The sequence below is a fragment of the Globicephala melas genome, chromosome 13 (genome assembly GCF_963455315.2).
Source record: "Globicephala melas chromosome 13, mGloMel1.2, whole genome shotgun sequence".
NCBI lineage: Eukaryota > Metazoa > Chordata > Mammalia > Artiodactyla > Delphinidae > Globicephala > Globicephala melas.
In genome coordinates, this window is record NC_083326.1 from 1,310,776 (window position 1) to 1,321,055 (window position 10,280).

Here is a 10,280-nt window from a genome sequence, read left to right on the forward strand (position 1 = left end):
CCTGCATCGGCAGGCAGAGTCTCAACCACTGCACCACCAGGGAAGCCCGTAGATGTTGTGTTTAAGCTATACTATAAAGCTATAGTAATTAAAATAGTATGGTACTGGAATAAAAATAAATAGAGCAATGGAACAGAGTCAAGAACCCAAAAATAAACTCAAGCATATACAGTCAACTAATATTTGACAGCAGATCCAAGAATACTCAATGGAGAAAAGACCGTCTCTTCAGTAAATAGTGCTGGGAATATTGGATATTCACATGTACAATAATAAAACTTGATTCATATCTTACACCATTCACAAAAATTAACTCCAAATGAATTAAATGAATGAATTAAGTGACTTAAACATAAGATCTGAAAACATGAAACTCTGAGAAGAAAACATAGGAAAAAATCTCCTTGACATAGATCTTGGTAATGATTTTTTGGATATCACATCTGAAACAGAAGCAACAAAATCAAAAATAAACAAGTGGAACTATATAAAGCTAAAAAGCTTCTGCCCAGGAAAAGAAACCACCAACAAAGTGAAAAGACAATCTATAGACTGGGAAAAATATTTGTAAATCATACATCTGATAAGGGGTTAATATTCAAAATATATAAATAATTCATATCACTCAATAGCAAAATAACAAATAATACAATTAAAATGAGCAAAAGACTTGAATAGACATTTTTCCAAAGAAGATGTATGAATGGCCAGCATGTACATGAAAATACGCTCAATATCACTGTCATCAGGGAAACGTAAATTAAAACCACAGTAAGGTATCACCTCATGCCTGTTAGAATGGCCATCATCACAAGAGATAACAAATGCTTGCATCAATGTGGAAAAAAAGGAGCCCTTGTGCACTGTTGGTGGGATTGTAAATTGGTACAGCCACTGTGGAAAACAGTATGGAAGTTCCTCAAAAATCTAAAAATAGAACTACCGTATAATCCAGCAATTTCACTTCTGGGAATATATCCTAAGGAAATAAAAACACTAACTTGAAAAAATAGCTGCACTCCCTCGTTCATAGCAGCATTATTTACAATAGCTAAAACACAGAAACAACTAAGTGTCTACTGATGGATGACTGGATGAAGAAAATGTGGTATAATTTCACAATGGAAAACTATTCAGCCATTAAAAAAAACAACAACAAGAAGGAAATTCTACCATTTGCAACAACATGGATGGACCCTGAGGGCATTATATGCTAAGTGAAATAAGTCAGACAGAGGAAGACAAATACTGTATGATCTCACTTATATGTGGAATCTAAAACAAAAAAAAATAAGAAGCAACCAAGCTCATAGATAAAGAGATCGGTTTTGTGGTTACCAGAGGCAGGGTTTTAGGGGGAGGGGAATTTGAAGGAAGGTGGTCAAAATGTACAAACTTCCAGTTATAAGACAAATTAGTACTAAGGATGTACCATACATCATAATGACTATAGTTAATATAAGAGAGTAAATCCTAAGAGTTCTCAGCACAGGGAGAAATTTTTTGTTCCTTTTCTTTTTATTGTCTATATGAAATGATGGATGTTAACTGAGTACACTGTGGTAATCATTTTACAATATATGTAAATCAAGCCATCATGCTGCACACCTTAAACTTATACACTGATGTATATCAATTATTTCTCAATAAAACTGAGGAAAATTTAATCTAAAAAATACCTCTTTGGGGGGTGTGGGGGGAGGAAAGCAATTTAAACAGAAAAGAACATATACACAATGGTCTGCACCCTTAATTCATTTCCATTTCTGACACTACTAAAAATTAAAATGACAAGTAGTCAAAGGCATCAAACTTCCCCAAGCCTGAAGCTTCACCCAGAAAATTAAAACAATAATGCCGAAGTCAAAGAAGAATCTTTAAATGGCAATAAGAATAAACTTCCCCTTCTGATCACCAGCCCCAGGAGAATCGTTGACATGCCTGTGAGACAACAAGTACTAAGCTGATTTCCCAAACTCTCCCTTAAGCCTACTTCCTCCATTTACTGAGAACTTCCACTGGATACCTCCGCACTATTCTCTCCTGTACATCCACTGCTGATGCAGAGCTCTAGACTAAATTCAGATATCCTCCCAAGTCTTTTCAGCCTTAACCTCCCACACTTCAAAACCTCAGAAAAATGATATGGTTTGTGAATTTTCTTGTCCTTTTTCTTCCAGCCTCCTAGCTTTTTGACTTGTGTCTCCTGTCCCTGTCTGTAGTCAATCTAATAAACTAATCTAGATTAAGAAATTCCTGAATGATAATAGCTGTAGAAAGCTAAACTCCTCCAATAGCATTTGCATTTTTCTTAGCAACCTTCAAAGATTTAAATCAAAGAATGATAGAAATAGAGATTTTGCAGGTGGGATGGGAGATATTTGGTGGAAGACACCTATGAAATTTGACTTGTACTCCTTAAGCACAACAAGGAATATATGATTTCTTTTTAATGATGTATGATTTCTATGAAAGAAAAGCATCTTGTCTAAAATAATAATTGTGTAAAAGCTAAGAAATTTCACTCTTAATATTGATATCAGTGAACCCCATTATGATAATAACTAAGGTAACTGAAGACTTCCATCCTCCAGATAAAGGGCCACTGAAGGACTCCAGACTCAATGCCACACAATTTCAGTCTGACTCCAGATTCCTTGCCATGGACTTAGGCATATATTAGTTCTCCAGATAAGCGGCTGAATATTCTAAGAGCCACCCAGGTTTATCCACACAAGGAGTTTAATCTGTGATTCGGGGGTTGCCAAATGGGCCCCTAAGACTTCTTTCCCCGACTGCATACCTCAAAGCTTGGAACCACACTACTCAAGACTAATTGTCTTGAATTTTAAAGCCCACCCTTTCTCTATTAAGAGGGCCCAGGTGAAATCTGAAGCTATGTCTGTTCCACACCTTCAATAGACAATTTTCAATCTAAACCTTCAGCTGGGAGCAGGGCTTTATGGTAGAATTTATAACTCAGGAACTCATGAACCCTTAGTAAGCTGATGATGAACTTTCAGGATCTGTGAACTCTGGATGTAGAAGCAAAGCTTCCATTTCAACATCAGACTCCTTATTCTTGTTTCTTTGAGAAGTGATAGGAAACATTTAAATGCATGTAGGTGTACCTTTCTGAAGAAAAGCCCTCAGCTTTCATCACATGCTAGATTAGGTCATTGATACAAAACACTTTAAAGTGATGAAAGAACTCAGGATAAGAAGAAAGGTGCTGCCTAACTCCCTAACACCATACACACAAAAAAACCTCAAAATGGATTAAAGACCTAAATGTAAGGCCAGACACTGTCAAACCCTTAGAGGAAAACACAGGCAGAACACTCTATGACATAAATCACAGCAAGATCCTTTTTGACCCACCTCCTAGAGAAATGGAAATAAAAAACAAAAATAAACAAATGGGACCTAATAAAACTTAAAAGCTTTTGCACAGCAAAGGAGACCATAAACAAGATGAAAAGAGAACCATCAGAGTGGGAGAAAATATTTGTAAATGAAGAAACTGACAAAGGATTAATCTCCAAAATTTACAAGACGCTCATGCAGCTTAATATCAAAAAAACAAACAACCCAATCCAAAAATGGGCAGAGCCCTAAATAGACATTTCTCCAAAGATATACAGATTGCCAACAAACACATGAAAGAATGCTCAACATCATTAATCATTAGAGAAATGCAAATGAAAACTACAATGAGATATCATCTCACACCAGTCAGAATGGCCATCACCAAAAAATCTACAAACAGGGCTTCCCTGGTGGTGCAATTGTTGAGAGTCCGCCTGCCGATGCAGGGGACACGGGTTCGTGCCCCGGTCTGGGAAGATCCCACATGCCACAGAGCAGCTGGGCCCGTGAGTCATGGCCACTGAGCCTGCGCGTCCGGAGCCTGTGCTCCGCAACAGGAGAGGCCACAACAGTGAGAGGCCTGCGTACCGCCAAAAAAAAAAAAAAAATGTCTACAAACTATAAATGCTGGAGATGGTGTGGAGAAAAGGGAACCCTTTTGCACTGTTGGTGGGAATGTAAATTGATACAGCCACTATGGAGAACAGTATGGAGGTTCCTTCAAAAACTAAAACTAGAAATACCATACGACCCAGCAATCCCACTACTGGTCATATACCCTGAGAAAACCATAACTCAAAAAGTGTCATGTACCATATTGTTCATTGCAGCTCTATTTACAATAGCCAGGACATGGAAGCAACCTAAGTGTCCATTGACAGATGAATGGATAAAGAAGATTTGGCACATATATACAATGAAATATTACTCAGCCATAAAAAGAAATGAAACTGAGTTATTTGTAGTGAGGTGGATGGACCTAGAGTCTGTCATACAGAGTGAAGTAAGTTAGAAAGAGAAAAACAAATACCGTATGCTAACACATATATATGGAATCTAAGAACAAAACACAAAACAAAAAAATGCTCATGAAGAACCTAGGGGCAAGACGGGAATAAGGACACAGACCTACTAGAGAATGGACTTGAGGACATAGGGAGGGGGAAGGGTAAGCTGGGACGAAGTGAAAGAGTGGCATGGACATATATACACTACCAAATGTAAAATAGAAAGCTAGCGGGAAGGAGCCCCATAGCACAGGGAGATCAGCTTGGTGCTTTGTGACCACCTAGAGGGGTGGGTTATGGAGGGTGAGAGGGAGGGAGACGCAAGAGGGAAGAGATATGGGGATATATGTATATGTACAACTGATTCACTTTGTTATGAAGCAGAAGCTAACACACCATTGTAAAGCAATTATACTCCAATAAAGATGTTAAAAAAAACCTGAAAAAATAAATTAATTAATTTTTTTAAAAAATGAAGAAGGGTGCAAGGCAGTTCAGTAGTGGTTGGCAGCGTGAGAGTAGGGGAGCAAGTGTGAACAGGAAGGCAGAAAGCTCTTGAGACTAACTGTCCTGTGGTCAAAGCTTGGCTTCACATTCACTGGCTTGTAATCCCAATTCTTGCTCAATAGTGGTCCAGATCATGCCTCTATAGTCGCAGAAGCTCCTCTAACCTACCCTCGGAATGCTCACCCCAGAAGAAACACTCCAGGCCCCTGCTGTTGTACCTGGCCACACAACTTTGCCATAACTTGTTTCCCCACAGTCTAGAATCTCTCCTGAAGGGCTGCATTTTGCACTTGGGCAGAGAAACAACTTCATTCCTCACCTTTCCCTTCTTCTCTTTGGCCCCAAAATTTGGGACATATATAGCAATGTCTTTCTTGCTGCAGCAAGGAGGAAGAAGAGCAGGGATCTATTTCAGGCCTGGGGGACCCCATAAACACAACGGTGTAACAACTCAGCTCTGGCAGAGAGGGTCAGACCTACTGACCAGCCTCCCATAAAGAAATGTCAGCAGTACAGCTATGCCATTCATAGGTTCTCTGGGCAGGTGCAAAGCGTAACCTGTAGGAGAGCTTGAAACTCATCCAGAGTAGGTAATCAGGCATCCACCCATGTAGACAGGGGTAATACATGCAGCCAGAGTTATCTCGGCCTTATGCCTCACCCCAGTGCCTCCACCCCCTTGTATACACATGTGCATACATAAAAACGCAGTCTCAAAGCTTACCAAAACAAGATGGGGAGAAGAATGTTACTAAGCCTACTGTATAAAATTTGTCATATATAAATAGTAATATATGTCCACTATGGGAAACATAGAAAGGTAGAGAGAAGGGAATAAAAAGTATTCATATTCATACTGCCAGAAGTACCTCCAGGTGTATTTTTCTCCTGATAGTACACAAACTGTACACACCACAGATTTTTCCATTCTGCTTCATTTTCTTGGTTGTAGGGACAGCTCTCAGAAAGATGTTCAGAAGGTAATAAAATAGCCCTGTCAGTGTTTCCTAAAGTGTGTTCATTGTGCTCTATGATGTATATCTTCCTTGGAATATTTATTAATAGGTGCTTCATGTTAATAGTGTTATGTGGTCAAAAAGTTTGAGAAAGCTGGCTTTAACAAAATTAACTTTCTTTACCACTGAATCTTTAATATACAATATACATTATGTATTTGCAAGGGAAAGATCGACTGTGAAACATTTCTTAAATGTATTTTGACCATAGAACCCTTCTCACACAGAGCATTTCATTTCACTAATGTGTTATGAATATGTTAGAAAATGCTGAAACAAAAATTCAGGGAAAAGAAATCCTGTGATCAGTTCTGGCATTGATATTTGACTTTAATCATCTATTGCTGTGTAACAAATTATTTCAACACTTAGAGACTTAAAACAACATTTATCATCTCACAGTTCCTGTGTGGGTCAGAAATTCAGGAGTGGCTTAGTTGGAAGCTAAGGGTCTGGGTCAGGGTATCTCAGAAGGCTGCAAGTTGTTGGTCAGGATCTCAGTCATCTGAAGGTTCCACCAGGGGAGAATCTGCTTCCATGTTCACTCACAGTACCATTGGCAGAATTCAGTTCTCTTCGGGTTGTCAGACTGAAGGCCTCAGTTTCTCACTGGCTATTGACCAAATGCTGTCCCCAGGGCTTCACCATGTGGGCCTCTGCAACTTGCTTCATTATAGCAAGTACATGAGAAGAGCCAAAGAGAGAGAACAAGGAAGAGGGAAGTCACAGTAGTTATAACCTAATCTCGGAAACAGCATCCTATTGCCTCTGGTGTATTCTATTTGCTAGAAGTGAGTCACTAGGTCCAGCTCACACACAGGGAAAGAGTTTATAGAAGAATGTAAATATCAGGAGGGCAGGATCATGGGAGACTGTTTAAGAAGCAGTTAATTACAGCTATTAAAATAGATAATAAGATCTTCAACCGGAAGTATTCTAAGAGATTATTTGATTTCCATGTTAGAAGATAAGAGAACTAAGGTTCTGTAGGCTTAAATGTGTTTCCCTGGATCACATGGAACCAGGTGGTAAAAATCTTTTAATAGAGACTCAGCAGCCTGCGTCTACATCTGTAAAATGGAAGTAATGATTCCTGGGTTGCCTTTCTCCTCTGTTACCAAACTCAGGTCCAGCTGCTCACCACTTGAAAATCAATACCCAAGAGAGAGGCAAGTGTTGGTAGAAAGTTTCTTTTAATCAGAATGCCAGCAATCTGGAGAGATGGTGGACTCGGTGTCCCCAAAGATCAACTCCGAAGATTCTGCTCAACCATGAAAGTTTTTAAAGGGAAAAGGAAAGTAATCTCAGCTAATCATTGAGTTAGGGGATCAGACTCATACCTGTCTCCCACTGCATGCAGGTTTGTCATCTTCTTGTGACATTTCTTTAGATGCTATCTTTTTTTTGTTTGTTTCCTTTTTAAACGTTTTATTTCTGATTGACCTCTCCACATTTCCTGTGGAACTCACGATGTGTCTGAGAACCAGAGCAAGGCCCCATTTCTGTTGGAGCTCCAATAGCCAGAACGTGCCCCTGCCTAACCGGGCATTTCCCCAAAAAATGTACGGTTTTAGGTTCACAGCCTCTTTCCTTCACCTCCCCTTCCCCCTGCTGTAATGGGAGAACCTGACAAAGGACACCTCCAGCTCCAGGGCAGTAGTGGGACTGCTGCTGCCCAAGATACCCAAACGTCCGAGTTTTCCTTACTAACTGATGGTGGAGGTGCCCGTCCAAGAAGGGCAAGGAAATGGCTCTCGCCCAGGCCCCTCGAGTTTGAATAAAATGATAAAGGCGGCCGGGCTGCTGGCAGCTCTTCACGTAATAATTATTCCCTCAGGAGAGGAAGGCCAGGCAGCGTGCACGGTGCGCGGCTTACTTCTGAGGTTAATTGTGGACCCAGAGAAACAACAGCCGGATGTGAAGGAAGAAATGTGTTGTAACAGACCCACCATACACGGCAATTCCCAACAGGAGGCGAGGGAGAAAATGGCTTCAGGCCAAACTACCTCCCCCGACCCCGCCAACGCAGGTCCCTCACGTGGGATGGAGGTGGGCCAAGTTCATCAGGTCCAGGCCCCGCCCAGCACAGAGGGGTCTTCACTGCTGGCCTGGGCTCGGGTCCCGGGCCACTCAGAATCCAGCCAACAATGACGGGCGTGGACACGTGTTTTTGTTCCCGACAGAACCTCGCACTTAAACGGACTCGGAAGACGGCAGCAGGCAACTTCACACCAGGTCCTGAGACTCAGAAATACTCCAGCACCAGCTGTGGTCACCAGACCCCCTCACTCCTGGGAGGGCAAAGCACACTTTCCCCAGGTCCCCAAAAGTTCTGAAGTTATCACGACAAATGTTATAAAAGAGAACAGAGTGGGAAACACGCTGCGCATCTGCAGCGGGCACCACAGCACCCTCCTTGGCGGGTGTCCGCCAAAGTCATTGGCAACCAGCACGCCTGTCGCCACCCTGCGCAGTCGGGGAGCTGTCGGGAGCCCTGGCCACAACCGTCGGCCAGACAGGAGGTTTCCTTTGTCCCTGACCTCACTTTCCAGCAAAATTCAGACTCTGTTATAACTGTGCTCTGAACTTAAAAAGGAGCAGGTTAGTCAGGAGTCACAGGAAATTTACTCTCTGGGAAACAATCTTGCCAACGCCATGAAGAAATCCTGAGGAATTTCAAAGGATAGTTCTGACTAGAGGGGCCTCGAGGGAATGAGGAAGAAGGGTCAGACTCATTTCTGATACAGAACCATCAAGAAAGCAAGTTCGGGGCTGCCGGCTTCAGCTCCCGTAGGTCCGCACGGCTGCATTTCCACCTGTTCCTGCCTACATCCTGCAGAGCTTCAGCGGGAAGTTCTCTGTGATGAGGTGCTCAGGGTGAAGCAGCACAACAATGTTAACCTCGAACTCCACTTTGAAGTTGGTGGTCTCCAGTGTCGGACAGGTGAAGAGCTGGGGGAAGACCATGTATATGGAGACAGAGAGGCCCCGACACACGTCACCATTGGCTATCTGAATGTTCTGAATTTCTGTGGCATCGCGGGCGTACCCTTCTGCACAGCCACAGGTCTCCACGTGCAGCAGCTGCAGCTCGATGCTTTTGATGGTGGCCTCCGAGCTCTCCACCACCAGCTCTCCCGTTAGTGGGTGTGTGATAACACAGCACAGCTGGTTGAGTTGAGATGTCCTCTGATGAGAAATTTGGGGAGCAAGGCTCTCTCTTTGACATTCGGTAAGGTTTCAGGTGTGACAGTGAAGTCCACGGGACTCGGAGTCAGTTTCCCCTTCTAAGGAGCAGAGTGAATGATGAATTCACAGGTCTTAGTCAAGTCCTTGGCCAGCAGGGACCGCCTCATGTCACAGCGCAGGGTATACTTAGTGAGGATCCGACGAGGTAACGTGTGATAAGCCAAGGCCTGGCACACAGCAGCTCTGGGTAAAATGGCAGCTGTTTTGTAGTAAGGATGAGAAAACACAGGCAGCAGGACTGCAAACCCCTGGACGGTATCTAGACTTCACAGGCCAACCTGGGAGATGTGGGTCAGCCCCCAACTCGCTCTCACTCGCTGGGTTCTCTGCATGGGCAGCACTGCACTGGGTGCCAGGGCAAGGGCAGAGCTGTGCCCCACATGGGGAAGAGAAGAGATGCTAGTGACAGTGCTCAGAGTCCTGGAGCTCAGGCCCCCAGGGCATCTCAAAATGAGCTCTTCATACCTTAACCTGAATGTTGACAAACACGCTGTGATAAGTCTCATACAGAACTCTTACCCTTCACGTGCAGAGGAAATTCAAAAGGAATTTCTGTTTTGCCACTGGGAAATTTTCCTGGTTTCTCCATTTCGATGGTACTGTTGATAATCTGGATGGGCTTAACAGAATTATAGAATGCTTCAAACACACCCACACTCTTGGCGCTGAGTTGGAGGTTCACGGCCCCTTCCACTGTCAAGGAGACTCCCTGGTGCTGGACCAAATCCTTCCCAGATACGACCACCACCCCAGAGAGCATTTCCCTGGTGTGATAAACCTTGTTCGCTCTTTTAACCTTAATGTCCAGGGCGGTCCCCATCTCGAATACTCCGTTTCGGGAAACACTTCCGGTCACGCGTGACCCAAGGGAAAGGAGGGCACCCCGTAGATGCTATCTTGTTCACCACTTTTATCACACAGTTTGTTTGCCAGATTACTGAAGGGGAAGCTAAGGAAGAGATCTGGTCATCTGTTAATTACTTACTCTTCATTTCTACTTCTTTAATCTATGGAAATAACCAACAGGTTAGGCAAGATATTGTTTGATCAAAAGATTTTAAAAGTATGCTAGGGCCAGAAATGAGTAGAGCATGCGGGCGTCTGATTTAAAAGTGAGTTAACATTGTAAAGT

General features: G+C 42.8%; 1 pseudogene; it reads right to left on the bottom strand.

The window, feature by feature from the left end:
* Positions 1-8,725: 8,725 nt before the first annotated feature.
* Positions 8,726-9,968, bottom strand: LOC115847794 (vacuolar protein sorting-associated protein 26C-like; annotated as a pseudogene).
* Between the last annotated feature and the right edge of the window lie 312 nt (positions 9,969-10,280).